Here is a 15380-nt window from a genome sequence, read left to right as displayed (position 1 = left end):
AAACCATTTCCAACTCACACAAAACTTGAAAGTAAAAGTTATCTCCGGCGGAGAAAACAGATTAGAGATTTAATTTTAAATGTTGAGAGGTGGGAGCTGACTGTATTACATGCTTTCCAAGTGAACTACACATTGAATCCTGCCCATATTGAGAAACCTTTGGGGAAAGGGTGGGGGAGACTTATATTGTATGGCAGCAACCCTATCTCTTGATCCTATCGCTCCCCCGGACTTAAACTCGCTTGTCTTACATGAGCAGAATGCGAAAATTTGTTAGTGCCAGGTTTTCCCCTCTTTTTGTAAATGTTAATGTAAGTGACTAAAAACACTTGTTAGGAATATATCTTGGAATTAAGATGAACCTAACTTAAAAAGTAAAATCTTTTTAAACTTCAAAAAATCGTATAAATGCTATTTTGTCTTAAAAGTATATGTCAGTTTGTACAAGGAAGTAACTATCATAGTTTTGAGTTCCAACTTTCTGCTTCAAGTGCAGATATTGGAAAAATGACAAACCTCACAGTTATCATTTCTAGAGTAATATTTTGGATAGTAGTATATTATGTAAAAAATGCCAATTTAAAAGGTAAAACTTACAGAATAACTGTATTAATCAGTAGCATTTTAAACCATAATTAGTCACATCTAAATCCTGAAGAGGCTATTGCTACTAGTGAACTCTTACAGTATAATTGAACACTTGGCAGAAAAATCTTCATAATATTTCACTTCATTTTTTCCAACTAAAAGTCAACGGAGGAATTAAAAATAAAAGGTTATGTCAACTTTAGAACATTGGAATAGGAGATGAAAAACTGATCATTCAAACCTTATCTGGTCTAAACATATATTGTAAAATAAAACTTTAACAACCGTGTGACAGAATTGTCCCTTTTAAAACAGTCTCTGTGTTTTATAAGTATGTACAATTCAAACTCAGAATTCACAGGCTGCCATTTATATTTACTTCGAGATATAAAAATGCTGGCATTTTAGTTGGCACTAAAATGACCATATAAGATAACTGGAGATACAGTAAAAGTTTAACAGAGGAGCAGCACACTATAACCACTGAGGTGTATGTGTGTGTTACAAATTCATGTTTTTATATTTAATTGTCAGTGAGAAGAAAATATCAGATCCCAGATTTATCATTGAAACACAGGATTTAAAAAAATACTCAAAATGTGGGTTATATCTGTATATTTCTAATAATTTCTGTTGGAGGGTTTTTAAAAGTATATGACATTGGTGCCTATCATTTTTGCCTCATAGGAGTTTTTTGGTTTTGCTAATTTTGTGTGGAGCAATGCAAGACTTTGGTTTTCACATTTCAAAAGAAAAATTGTATGTTATTTGGCCTGAGGATAGGCTACATAAACTTCAGGTTAGTACTGAGAAGTAGGATTTTCCACAAACTATTATTTCTAACCGAGGGAAGCCTACCATAATGAGAAGCGCGGGGCCAACACCCATGTCACCGTGGAGAAGTACAGAATATGCAATGGAAGAGTTGTTTATTTGATATAAGCAGTAATTGGAAACTGAAAAATTCCTGCCTTGGAAAAAAGATATTCTGCTCTTCTGAATCTAACAGAGGACGAGACAAACAGAAACCATCAATTATTGTTCCAGCTATACCCAGGGTACCATCTGTACCATAAACTATAACTCAACTGTTGAAAATCGTAACTTCCATCAAAACTTAACAGCTGTGTTTCCAGTGTCTGCCTTTTCATTTTTTTAAAGCAGGCAAGCATCCATTTTTAAAAATTTTAAAATAACACTTTTTAATATTTCACACTTTTTCCCATTTATTAAAGCATGGTTCAAAGAACAATCGCATATTAAGACCTCTTTTAAAACTGAAAGCTAAGTATGATTTATCATGGATACATTATCTCACAGTGGGCTCTTTGGGTGAGCATTTCTTAGTCCTTGGGACAATCTGTATGATGGAAAAATGTTTTTGATAGAATGAATGTGAATTTCTACACTTCCAAATAAAGCACATAATAATTTTATGCTTAGTAAGTTCATTTGCGCTTTTGTGGTGATTAACCTTAACTGTTAAGACCTGGTATTTTTGTGCTACTTTCCTAATGCTGTGATGGAGACTATAGTAACAGCCAGTATGAAAACACAAATCGAGCCTTGACTTAATTTTCCTGTTCTCTTGCAGTTCCCATTAATTTGCCTTCTCAAAAGGCTGTAAATTTTGTTTAAGGGTTCTCTGCTGTACCTTCCCTTCCAAAAAAGTGCCTTTGGTAATAAATGCATTTTGAGATTTAAGAAAAAAAGTGAAAATGTCGGAGGAAGAATAAGATTCCAATAATTCTTCCTAGGTCATGTTCTGTCCATGTCTAGTGCTTCAGAGCAAAGTGAACATTTTACAAGGTGAATAGAAAAAAAAAATACAGCCTCTCCTATTTAAAGGAAAAAGGAAGGTGGGCGAGAAGAGAACTGTTTATAAAAGACTGAATATTGTGGATGTAAAGCAATATTGGTCTCAACCTGCTTCAGGAACTGAAATGGCCCCATCTGTTGTTCACAGAGCCTGTCATCTTTGAAAAAATTTAATACATCCTACCTTATCTGTTGGACATATTAATTTTACATGATTTTTAGGGTCCATTTAATTTGTATTTGACTATGAATTCAGCTTCAATTTAAACTGATTGGTTTCTGCAAATTATATTTAAATAAGGATTTAAAGATGAAGAGACACTGCATATGCAGCCAGCATCACAAACCTTCAAAGCAGTATTTCTGTGGTTGCTGCTGTCATCACTACAGCATTTTCTAGCCACCGATCAAGTCACGTATGCTTAAAATGTGCTGCAATGACTTTTAGAACCTCCTCTGGCTGGCTGATCATTTTGTACTTAAAATGAGGTGGAACATTCATGTTTTGAATCACTTTGTTAGGTACACTAATTCCTAGCAGATTATCACCAACACTTATAAGCCCTTGCACATCCCTCTTTTTTTAAAAAAAAAAAAAGAGTTGAGATTCTCCTTGACCTTCATCTGCACTAACATCGTCTCTGTCTGGGAAAGCTGGGCAAACAAATATGGGAAGGCTCGCCAAGGAAAGTCCCTTGTTTCTTTTTCAGATATGAGAGAAACACTCCCTCTTCATGCTTGTTCTCTGAGATGCTTTTGCAGATTAAGATAGGACAGCAGCAGTTTTAATCACTTTGTTAGGTACACTAATTCCTAGCAGATTATCACCAACACTTATAAGCCCTTGCACATCCTCTTTTTAAAAAAAAAAAAAAAGAGTTGAGATTCTCCTTGACCTTCATCTGCACTAACATCGTCTCTGCCTGGGAAAGCTGGGCAAACAAATATGGGAAGGCTCGCCAAGGAAAGTCCCTTGTTTCTTTTTCAGATATGAGAGAAACACTCCCTCTTCATGCTTGTTCTCTGAGATGCTTTTGCAGATTAAGATAGGACAGCAGCAGTTTTAATTCTGAGCCCAAGAACAAGAACACATTAGCAGTATTCTTTTTCCAGTCTGACCATCCTCACATTTCTATGCTCTACTGGCTCCAAAATGTGATTAATTGTTAAGTATAGAATTTTTGTTTTTTTTTAACAAGCTTGGGGAATGATGTGTTTGTGGGGGCAGGCGGGGGAGCAGTAGGGAGGTAAGTAGATAGGAAAGTGTATGATTGGGACAAACAGGATGCAGACATACCTCAACTCCTTGTGTCTGTTTATGATAACTACTTATTCTAGCCTAAAGGAGTTATTATCAGCAAAAGAGAGCATATGTTACATCAAAACAGCAAACATTCAACTATGAATTTCAGAAGTACCTTGATAAGGTATTTTACTATATGGAAAATGGGATACCCCAGGCCCCAGAGTCACACACACACACACAGAGTCCTGGCACAGAATATACACAGAATTTTACAGCTGGAAGGGGCAATGGAGGTCATCTGATCCAAATGCCTCCCTTTACAGAAGAAACTGATGTCCACAGTGTGACTTGCCCCAGAGACACAGCTATGCAGAAGTAGGGCCAGGGCTCCCTGCATTCTTGGGCTACAGCTCACCAGTAGTTTTTCCTTAATTCATGCTAGGAAGAGAGGAGAACAGAAGCCCCAGAAAAAGCCTCAGTACTGTAGGTGTTAATTTAGATATAAAATCCATTCAAAAAGAAAGTAGAAAGGTTCAAAGTTCTTAAGTATAAGCAATAAAAAAGCAAAGGATAAGGAAGCATTGTGAAAATCAATACAATTTAATCAGGCTACAACAGAAGGGAGGTGATAAAGGGAGGAAAGAGAAAACAAAAAATAAGTGTATTTAAAGGTCCTCCAGCTGGCAAATCCCGCTCTCTACTTGGAAGGTGAGAGGTGCCTTGGAAAGACTATGTACTCTGTGGTCAAAGACATTTAGGTCTGAACCACTAACTTGACAAATCACCTTCTATTACTATCTTACAGCTAAGCATTTTGCATTCCTTAGATGTCCCCAGTTAGCAGGATCCCTTTCAAAATTCAAAGTGACTCAGTGCCTTCAAAACAACCTCCCCAAAAACTGCAGAGGAAGTCACCTATAAAGGCTATAAGCTCCTGGTGATACCTACCCTGCTTTATTTTCCTTCAAACTGTGCACTGTGATGTGACATTAAATTACTCATTAATGATTTATTTGCTTATTGTCTGTCTCTTGGACTATAAACTCATTCAGGGTCAGTTTTTTTTTTTTTTTTTTTTTTTTTTGAGGCGGAGTCTCGCTCTGTCGACCGGACTGGAGTGCAGTGGCCTGATCTCAGCTCACTGCAAGCTCCGCCTCCCGGGTTTACGCCATTCTCCTGCCTCAGCCTCCCAAGTAGCTGGGACTACAGGCGCCCGCCACCTCGCCCGGCTAGTTTTTGTATTTTTAGTAGAGACGGGGTTTCCCCGTGTTAGCCAGGATGGTCTCGATCTCCTGACCTCGTGATCCGCCCGTCTCGGCCTCCCAAAGTGCTGGGATTACAGGCTTGAGCCACCGCGCCCGGCCTCAGGGTCAGTTTTACAACCAGCTTTACCTCCAGTGCCTAGGAAGGTACCCAGGTACAATTAGTAGGTGTGTTGCTGGGACAAAAAAGGTGTTGGATAAATATACGAACAAATTACAACCTAGAAGCTGCTTATTTGATACAAAAAAAAAAAGTGTTTCTGCAAACAATGGGCTATGGAGGGCCCCTTCTTCTAGATTTTGTTTAGGAGCCGAAAACAAATCTCAGCCACTACTTAAAGCAACCATATGGAAGTGACTTACAGAAACCAGTTAGGCTCAGGTTAAGTCAAGGCAGTTACTTAACTAGAAACCAAGTTAGGCTCAGGTTAAGTCAGAAAAACCAGAAACCAAGTTAGGCTCAGATTAAGTCAAGGCAGTGAAATCTGCTTTGTACGGCAGTGTGTGTTACATAGGTAGACTAAGTCAGATGCTTTTCTGCCCACCTTCATCTACCTCAGTTTAACTCCCTCCCCAATAAGATAAGACTTTGTATACATGGTGAAGGAGTACCAGGTGAGTCACCCTGGGGCATGGAATGGCTTTCAAGCAAAATATGGAAGAACACAGTGCAGTGGTTAATGAAGGCTGGACTCCTCTGAATTTCTCTAATCTCTGTGCTTCAGGTGAAGGCCTGGAAGATGCATTTATGGGGCACAAATGGCTTATCTTTGCCATGCAGCAGACTGCCTTTTCCCAAGCATGTACCTAATTCCAAAGTTTCTGTGGGTAACCCAGTGTATCTCCCAGATTTTACAGAAGAGTGATTTTTCTTTAATTTCAAAGTTAGATTACTCCAGTGTCAACCTGTGAAGCTAGCCTAGGGCTTGTAATTCTCCTCAGCAGTAGCAAACATTCACTGAGCTAAGCACAAGGCATGACAACAGGCCCAGCAACTAAGTTCACCACACACCATACTATGTCACTAACCCAGCTATAGCTACTAGCATGGACTGGTACCACATTAATGACAAGGACTAAGATCACTAGCAGCTCTTGGACAACAACTTCAATTATGGTCCCATCCCTGCTCTTTTTTAATGGACTGGTAATGCAATGTGGGTAAGAGAGATCAGCTACACATAAAAACTAAGTAAAGATAAACAATATGGGAGAGTGCTTATAAAAACTTCAACAGAATATAGTCAATGGCCAACCTTGCTGAATAGTGACACTGAACTGACGTGGATATATGTTGGTGTCTCAATGGTGAGACTAAAAGAGTAAGAATAATGGGTCGATAAATCAGAATTCTACTCTTCCTAGCTCTGCCATCCATTTAATGGGTGAGCCTCCTGTTCCCTTGGTTTCTATAAACTACAAAAAAGGGAACAATGTCATCCACCCCAAGTATTTCTCAGTTCTCAATAAAGATTGAATAACGAGCAATAACCCTTATGGGAACTCTGATCAAGTAGAGAAGAGACAATATAAAAATACAAGCTACTGATTATATCACTACAGAGACAAATTAGCTGAAGAAAATGAGGGTAATTTGAGGAAAAGAGTCCACATGTAAATAAAAGATGAACATGGCTGTAGCACTTGGGCCTGTGAGAGCTCCAAATCACTGTATCTAGAGCAGCCTCAAAGATAAGGTCAGTCCTCTAAGATGGGCTGCCCTGACAGACGCAAATCTGCCAGATTTATTGTGTCTCATGGCCCACCAGTCCTGGAACAAAAGTTTAAAGGTGAAATAAGTTTTTCTCTTTCCTTTTAAAATTCATTTTTATGTGAATCAAAACAAAAACAAATCTCTGAGCAGAGATCATAAGTGGAATGTAAAACATCACATTTGGGCTGGCAAGACTTAAGTGTCTGCCTGTTAAATTTGAAGAAAAGGAAGGAGTTGCTTGGTCTAGGAGCCTAGGGAGAACATGAGAAAGTTGCTGGTTTCTTGCTGAAGACAAACACCCATGCAGTGAGATACTGTGGAAGTCCCTTAGTCTTAACTTGTTAGTCTGTTAATTGGGCATGGCAGGAGAAGTGAATTACTCTGTGGAATTTTGTGAAAATGAATCCACTCCTGCTAAAAGGAAGATTATCTACTTTTCAAACACTCATGTTATTAAAATAAATACATTATGTTTGAAGTCGCATATTATTCTTGAGGCTTTCCAATAAAAGTGAGAGTAACTTTGTCAAGTAATTTGGGGCTCCACTAATCTCCCCCCAAATTCTGCCCCATAAGATTCTTTTTACAGTTCAATAAAATTCATTAGGCTGAACACAGATGCAAAGAATCACAGGCAGAGTTAAGATTCTCTGGCCAATTTCCCCCATCTGGACTTTAATTAAATTTGTCTCCAAGTGAATTTTTCACTTCACCAAATGGTTCTCCTTCTAGAAATGACAAGAACAAGAGGAACAAAACTCTACTTTTCCATCTTCCATTCTAATAACAAGTAATTCTGAGAACTTTAGGTACCACTCAGCCTAAGGGATGGTTATACTCCCCTAGGAAGTGGTTCTTTTTACCTCTCAATCATTTGGTTAAGTATGTACAGAGTTCAAACCCATATGAGGGATACAGAGATATCATTCCTTTAAGGAGTTTACAGTTGACTTAACGGCAAAAGTAATATACTAAAATTAGAAAGCAGCACAAAATAATATAGACTATTTAGGTAATAAAGCTGTAAGGGCTGTGGGGACTTAGAAAAGGAAAATCAGCCAGGGTTAGACAAGTTCAGAAACACTCATGGAAAAGATAGGAACTGAAATGTAAATGGAGATGACTGAAAGCAGCATTCCAAAAAAGATGGCAGACTTATTCTTCAGAAGTCTACTATGAAAGGACAACCTGAGGCTAAAAGAGAAATAAGGTTTGTGCCAAGATCAGAATACTCAGCCCATTATTTAGCCTTCAGAACAACCTGGACTTATACAGAAAGGAAGGCAGCTTAAAGTAACATCAATTTAACCTGACGCTTAAATGTGATGAAGCAGTTGGTACAGTGCCAGACCCATAGCAGATACTGTTACTCTTCTAGTTATGCCAGTCTATTCATAAGGATGATGCTCCTTCATCATCTGGTGCTGCCAGACTGACATATAGGGGCTGTCTCAGGCCAAAGAGGAGGTGCTTTGTAGGATGCAGTCATGAAGAATTCCTGTTCTCAGACACCCAGCTGTGAAGTGGAGTAAAGGATTAAGCTTGTTGAAGATCTGTCTCTAGAGTGCCTAACCTTAGCCACTCTTTACAGAGAGGTTACCCTTTACCTTGATTTCCCAGCTTACAAGGCAGTCCCCCCTATGAGAAACCCACAAGAACTTTCCTAAAAATGTTTTACTCATCTGAAATAAGAAGCAACTTCCTGAGCAGGTAAAGGACCAAAAAGAGCTGGTGACTACAAAAGGCTTAAAAGCTAGTATGGAATCTCCCTGTTTTACCATGCATCCACAAAAAACAAATCTGTAAGACAAATCTTACAATTGGGGCTAAATGGCTTATATCAGATTCTAGCCACAAACAATAGAGTCCCTTTTGAAATTAACAATGTAAATACTTTTTGTCTAGGTGTTAATTTTTCAGTTTAATTGTACTTTCAATTTAGTATGACATTTTAAGTACTTATTTGCTTTTACAGCCTACTTACAACTTGTGAACTACAACTGACACAAATAAACTTGAATCCCATGGAATTCCAATTACGGTTTTCCATTCTTTTGAATCATTGAGACTTGATGAGCCATAAAATCTCTTGACATGTGAATCTGTATACAGTGTTATATAGGAAAGAAGGGAGGAAAGGACTTTAAAGGTTTTTGGGAGTATTTATTTTGTGGAACTGAGATTTGAAGATTGCCAAAGGCTTTGTAGACCTTAGAGTCAGAATTGCACTGCTCTCCCCATGTTGCAGCTAAGGTGACAAGCAGATGAGGCAAGGTCAGATAGTTAAGTCACTAGCAGATTTTGGTCCAAGATTTCCTGTCCATCAGATATGTGGCTTTTCAATTGTTTAATACCTGAGGTTCTGCTTTGTTTGCAGCTGTGAATTAGTAAACTTTAAAAAGCGATGAATAGTGAAGCCAGAGATTTTTTCAAAAACCCCCTTTTTTTTTCAGCTACTCAAACCTGAGATAGTTTGCCTTCTCTTAAAATTCAAATCACAAGGTAAGATATGGTCAGGGCAAACATGGATGGTATTCAAATACCACACACATGAGGTATACTATAGCCATTTCTTTAACTGCCACAAACAGAACATTTCTCACATAAACTAAATGGACAGCATAAGCAGCAGACCCAGGGCCAAGAGAAGTGGGGTGTAAAGTCACTGCTCTCACCTCTAGCAGATATGCTGTTGACCACTGTCATATTTTGATGGAATTACTCCTTGCTATGCAAGCTTAATATCCTCTAAAACACGTTCATCTGAAAAGAACCCAACTTACAGGAAAGGAAGTACGATCAGACTGTTTACGCATTCTGTCTTTTCAGTATTCAGAACTTGCTGAAAAGGAAAACATAACCCAAATGCTCTGGACTTACAGTCAAGGGAAAATTAAACAAGGCTCAGATAACCAAAATAATTTTAATTTGTACAAAGCATGCAAGAGGACAAGCAAAACACAGACCAGAAGAAAAATGGTCATTCATGTTCCAGCAGATTACAGAATAAAAACTTTTCCACCTTTCTGTAATTAGAGATCGCATAGGGCCCAAACTCTAGCTTTAAAAATACCATGGACGAGATTTAAACCAATCATCCGCAGGAACTAGGAAGAGTGGGTAAAGCTAGAAGTAGGATGCTCACTGTGGCTCATGATCTAATTGTTTGCTCAGCAGGAAGCCAAGCCACACATTAACCCTCATCCTCTAACTGCCTGAACCTCTAAGTACTCTTAAATGTATTCAATCTCCCTATTTTCCTTGTTCCTTGTTTACTGACTTATGACAGCAAAACTGGAGGACCCAAAAAAGTCCTCTAGGGATCAAAATGTTTCACATTTTATACTCTTCAGACTGCTATCTATCCTGTTTCTATGGCAAACTGTGTGACTTCAGTAGTCACAGTACAACATAGGCATCTGTTGTTGTGGTTTCTAAATTTCTGAAGTTTGAATTTCCCACTAACAAGTTAGGAAACGTTTGGTTTCCCAAGCATACCACTTTAGCCACTGCCTCTGTGTAGGCAGCCAGAGTACAAGGAGGTGAAAACCAGTGAACTTACCCATTCTGGCACATGACTGGTCCCTCCTTTGGCTTTTTATTAAATACGGTGAACTGAACAACAATTAAGGTAAGAAAGCCACGTAAAAAAGGAAAGCCCTTTTTTAAAAAACAACAAAAAAAACAGAGGCTTAAAAAAGTTTTAACTTTTTGCTCAGAATAAGTTCTCGAAAAGGATACACACTTTGTAATCTACTTTTTAAAAAGAAGAGAATAAAGGAAAGAAAAGCAGCCCACCGAAGAGTAAGGACTAAGAGAAGGAATCATACTAAATCCTCCAAAATACCCATATGCAATATCTGAATGAAAATAACCTGTGACCTGGGAAGAGAAAAAAGGGACTAATGGAGGTTAAAAACAAAATTTAACAGCTACATTGGAATGATTTTCTAAAGAATCATTCCTGGATTCTTTAATCTGCTAAAATACAAAAGGATCATTGAAATATAAATGGATTGTGAGCAATAAAAAAAAATATTCTTAATAAGATAAAATACATACACATATATTTCTAAGGATACATATATATACAGTACTATGCCCTTGAAGTCTGTCTGAGAAATGGCTGCCTGTTAAAAATATTTTCCGGCCGGGCGCAGTGGCTCAAGCCTGTAATCCCAGCACTTTGGGAGGCCGAGACGGGCGGATCACGAGGTCAGGAGAACGAGACCATCCTGGCTAACATGGTGAAACCCCGTCTCTACTAAAAAAATACAAAAAAACTAGCCGGGCGAGGTGGCGGGCGCCTGTAGTCCCAGCTACTTGGGAGGCTGAGGCAGGAGAATGGCTAAACCCGGGAGGCGGAGCTTGCAGTGAGCTGAGATCCAGCCACTGCACTCCAGCCTGGGCGACAGAGTGAGACTCCATCTCAGGAAAAAATATATATATATATTTTCCAATGAGCTGAGATCCGGCCACTGCACTCCAGCCTGGGCGACAGAGCGAGACTCCGTCTCAGGAAAAAAAAAAAAAAAAAATATTTTCCAAGAACTTTAGGTTCCTTGAAATGTTCTATAGAAATAGTATTTATGACAAACCCACCTCCTCTGGGGAACATGAGATGTTATTACTGGCAAAGTTACAATTTTTTAAACCATCCAAAAATAATTATGAATTTATGCCAAATGACGAAACTTGCTATATTATTATAATGACTAAGAGAATATTTGCTAATGTCTCAAGATCAAGGCTCAAAGTAGCCATAAACCTACAGGAAATACTGTGACACAATACTGGATTGCTAGTGGTGGTGATTTGGGATCTTTAACAGGCAGAATATTACAACACACAAATTTCACTGGAGAGGATGGCTCATGAGATATAATGTATGAGATAGGAAGTGTGAATGTATATGTAATGGGGTGAGAAACAGGATTTGGAGTAAAATCTACACTGGCATTCTGGCTCTGCCAATTACTACCAGGACCTGTGGCAAATTAACTTTTTTGAGCCTGTTCTTATTTGTAAAATAAGAAGACAGTAATACCTGCCTCCTATGACTGTTTCCAGGACTAACATGGTACGTGGCATATAAAAATTGTTCAACCAGCTGTTATTCCTAGACTATAGAGAGGAGGTCCTACTATATGTCTATTGCTTAGTTATACCCATACTTTCAAATATGGTAGCTATTTCAAAAATAGAAGAGGTATTTGTTCAAATATTTATTGAACCCCAATTAAGTACCAGGTACTGTTCCCTACCAGAAATACAGTATTAAATAAAACAGACCAATGATTGACTAATCATTGAATAAGATGCGTGTGTGCACACATACACACACACCGCTACCTGCATGAAGTTTACATTCTAGTAGGAGAGACAGTCAGTAATCAATAAATACATAAAATATAGTATGCCAGATGGTACTAATGAGGTGAGGGGGAGTCCAGTGGCTCCTGGGGAGACAGCGAGCACAAAAGCACACCATGCTGTGTTCTGTTTGAGGAACAGCAAAGAAGCTGGTGAGTGGGCAGAGAAGCAGAGTGAGCAAAGAGGAGAATAGTAGAAGGGGTCAGGGAGCCAAGTGGGTGGAGCAGAAAGCACGGGAATGAACAAATGAACACTAAAAACATGGTATGGGATAAGAGGAAACTCTTCTGAGGTCAACATTTTTTTGTCTGGGGTTTCTAGCATATAACCTTGTGGTTAGGTAGAAAGGAACACAGACTTTGCAGCCAGTGAATTTTTATTCTGGTCTGTTACCTGTACTGTTTGGAAAATTATTTAACCTCTGTAAATTTTAGTTGTTTGGTTTCTCCTCCATGTGCAAAATGAGAATAGTAATACTTACCTTATAAAGTTGCTATAAGTATTAAGTGAGATCTAGTGGCACAGAGTAGACCTTCAATATGCTTACTTCCTTCTCTTTATAAGCCAAGTCTCACACTGGGAATTGGAGTGTACACTCTAGTTCCAGTTCCAGGGCCACCATAATGATGGCCTTGCATGGTATTTAATCTGCCTGGGCCTCAGTTTTTCAACTAAGAAAATAAATGCAGGTGCTATACATAGACATTATAAAGATAGATATGTAACACTCAAGGTGTTGTTATAAATCAGATAATCTTACTGTTACAATCTATCTTAATAATTTCAAAACAGCAAAAGTGTATGTCTCCCATACCTCCTACATATTAATTCCATTAAAAATAGATCCTACAAAGTTTAATTTCTTTAGCATGAAGTTGTAAAGATGTATTTAATGATCACGTTTATTTTTATTCCCTTTTCCTGTCCCTCCTTAAGAACACTGATCTAATGGAGAGATCTCCAACAAATGTTTGGCTGCAAAAAACAAGATGCTGAGGAACAGTGTTTGTAAGCTACTTTTGTGTAAAAAGGGGAGAGCATAAGAATCTTTATTTATATTTGCTTATTTACTCAGAAAGAAACTCTACAAGTACATAAGAGAAACTAATATCAGTGGTTACAGTTGGGGAGATAAACGATGTGGTAAGAGGAAGACTGTTCCTAGTATATCTTTTAATACACACATTTTGAAATATGTATCAAATATTTAGGAATACTAATTTAATCTAAAAATCCACAATTGAAATTTAAAGAGTTAAAAGTACACAAAATAAACTGCAAAATTAATTATCCAACAATATGAAAACCCCAAATGACCTATTTCTCAGACAGCTAGGGTATCTTTCCATCTGTTGCTTTGTATTTTCTTCTGAGGAGCTCAAAAAAGCATTATAAAATATCCTTAATAGTCTTCCTGACATTTTTGACTATGGAAACCAAGCTCAGGAATAGTATATACAGTGTACTAACCCAGTCAACCCAGCCTGACTTTGAGTCCCCAAGTACAGGAGTCCCCAACCCTAGGGCCGAAGACCAATATACCAGTCTCAGGCCTATTATTGGGTCACATAGCAGGAGGTGAGCAGCAGGATGAGGCAGCATTACTGCCTGAACTCTGCCTCCTGTCAGATCAGCAGCAGCATTAGGTTCTCATAGGAGTGTGAACCCTATTGTTAACTGCACAGGTGAGGAATCTAGGTTGCATGCTCCTTATGAGAATCTAATGCCTGATGATCTAAAGTGGGACAGTTTCATCCCCAAACCATCCACCACCACCCTCCCCCAAGTCCATGGAAAAACTGTGTTTGACAAAACTGGTCCCTGGTGCCAAAAAGGTTACGGGACTGCTGCCCAAGTAGACCAAGTCTGTGAGTATCTAAATCCAGCAGACAAAGTACATATTCACATCCAAAAAATGAAGAGCAGGAGTAAGATGAGCAGAGCATCAGTGAGGCTTTGGGAAGGTCAACTATTAGCATCCATTTTGATATGCTGGCATTTCATTGGATATTGAACATTCACAGCATCATTCTCTTCCAGGAAGGGAGAAGAGCTGTGGAGTAGATCTGTGAGCAAAAGAGAAATGGAAGACAGTGGCTGATCCCAAATACATTTGAGTAGCAGATAATTAAGAAGAGTTATACAGGCCAGAGACAATGAATACAAAGAATCTTAAGTCTACCCAAAAATGATGCCCTAAAATAGTGACTTCTCAACCAGACTCAATTTCTCTGCAATATCTGGAGACATTCAGTAGTTGTCACAACTGAGTTGGAGATACAGTGTTACTCCTGGCATTTGGTGGGTAGAGACCAGGGATACTGCTAAACATCCTACAGTGCACAGGACAGCCCCCACACCAAAGAATTAACCAAAATGCCAACAGTGCTAAGGCTGAGAAACTCTGACTTAAAATGACAATCATTATGACTAACCATGTGCATAGCTGAAAAGATCCACGAAAAGCCTTAAAATAGATCGCAATAAACATTATGTAGTCATATCTTTCATTCCAATGTGATTTGTGCTATTTTTCCCCCAGCTGACCCCAACTTTAGGCCAGCACATTGTGACCGATGTGCTCATCTGTGTTGTCTCACTGTCCTACTTTTTTTTTCAATATGGCAAGCAAGTAGCACTTTTATTTTTAAAAAAAATTATTTGATTTTTTTAAATGAAAATTAGAACTATATTTAGGGCCTTCAACATGATGTTTTTATATATCTAGACATCATGGAATGGCTAGATCAAGCTAATGAACGTATTTGTTACCTTACATACTTATCATTTTTTTGTGGTGAGAACATCTAAAACCTACTCTTTTAGTACTCACCATCCTACTCCTAATGAGAACTGACATGTATTGTGCCAGGCAGTATGATAAGGACTTTTTGTATGGATTGTTTTTTATTAATCCTCAGAACAACCCTATTGTGAGGGAGGCTCTAATATTATCCCCATTCTACAGATGAAGAAAATGAGACTTGTAGGGAGGTTAAATTGCTTGCTCAAGTCACACTAGATAGAAGTTGGAAAGCCAGGATTCAACTGCAAAAACTGAACTCCAGAGTTTGAATTTCTTGCTCTGTACTGCCCTGCCCTGCCTCCCATAGTTTTCTACTGTCTCACTCCTATTGGTGCTTCGGTGCTGGAGAGTGTACATGCTGTCAGTCATTCCACCTGCCCTCTGCCACCTGTACTGTTTACTGCAATCTCTTGCTGGGGTAATAGGGAACAGGCAGTAGGGAAGACATCAGTCCTGCCTTAAAGAAGGCTACCTTGGGCAAACAGACGAGATACAGAAGAATGCAGATCACAGATTACAAAATCAACTGCAGAGAGAGAGAAGAAGGAATGGAGACAATGAGACACAATGAAA

The 15380-nt window shown here is 38.6% G+C and overlaps 2 protein-coding genes across 4 annotated transcripts in view; one reads left to right on the top strand and one right to left on the bottom strand.

Annotated features, from left to right (window-relative positions):
• Nucleotides 1-15380, bottom strand: part of CMSS1 (cms1 ribosomal small subunit homolog (yeast)) — a 372024-nt gene that overhangs the window by 313486 nt on the left and 43158 nt on the right. The window lies entirely within an intron of this gene.
• FILIP1L (filamin A interacting protein 1-like) overlaps nt 1-15380 on the top strand; it is a 293127-nt gene that overhangs the window by 249441 nt on the left and 28306 nt on the right. The gene's annotated exons all lie outside the window — the stretch shown is intronic.

This window comes from Colobus angolensis, unplaced genomic scaffold, assembly GCF_000951035.1.
Source record: "Colobus angolensis palliatus isolate OR3802 unplaced genomic scaffold, Cang.pa_1.0 Scaffold592, whole genome shotgun sequence".
In the NCBI taxonomy this organism is placed as follows: domain Eukaryota; kingdom Metazoa; phylum Chordata; class Mammalia; order Primates; family Cercopithecidae; genus Colobus; species Colobus angolensis.
Note: the sequence above shows the minus strand (reverse complement) of the source record. Positions and strands in the feature narration are given on the sequence as shown.